This window comes from Psammomys obesus, unplaced genomic scaffold (assembly GCF_907164565.1).
Source record: "Psammomys obesus unplaced genomic scaffold, mPsaObe1.curated_primary_1811, whole genome shotgun sequence".
In the NCBI taxonomy this organism is placed as follows: domain Eukaryota; kingdom Metazoa; phylum Chordata; class Mammalia; order Rodentia; family Muridae; genus Psammomys; species Psammomys obesus.
In genome coordinates, this window is record NW_026593931.1 from 149,006 (window position 1) to 149,468 (window position 463).

Sequence of the window (463 nt, forward strand, 5' to 3'; positions counted from 1 at the left end):
AGGCTACTGGTCCTGAACTATGTTTAGGGCACCAAGGCAACCACTCTCAAAAGAGCTGTGACGTCACAAAGTCTAGGAGGCGGGACCAGCACACGGGCAGAAGGGCGGGCCCAGAATCCTGGAGCAGCTGAAGAGCAGAAGACGCAGAGACTGGGAAGGGACAGCGGCCAGGCCAAGTTTGAGTTGTTGGAACCCCGGGCACAGGATGTGTTCCCCGAACGCAGCAGCCTCTCCCATCTCCAGATTCTCCTGCGCATTTGTAAGGATTTTGTTGCAGCTGGGACACAGCCAACCGTCTGGCTCCTCCGGGAATACTTAGGTGTCTTAGTAGTTGGGGCAGGGGAGGACGACCCTAGAACACTCCACAGGCTAGGAATGTGCCAAAGATAATCCTCCGCTTAGCTCCTCGTTCTCTTCGAGGCCGAGGCCACTGGCGCCTCGATGGGCGGAGAGATAGATCCAA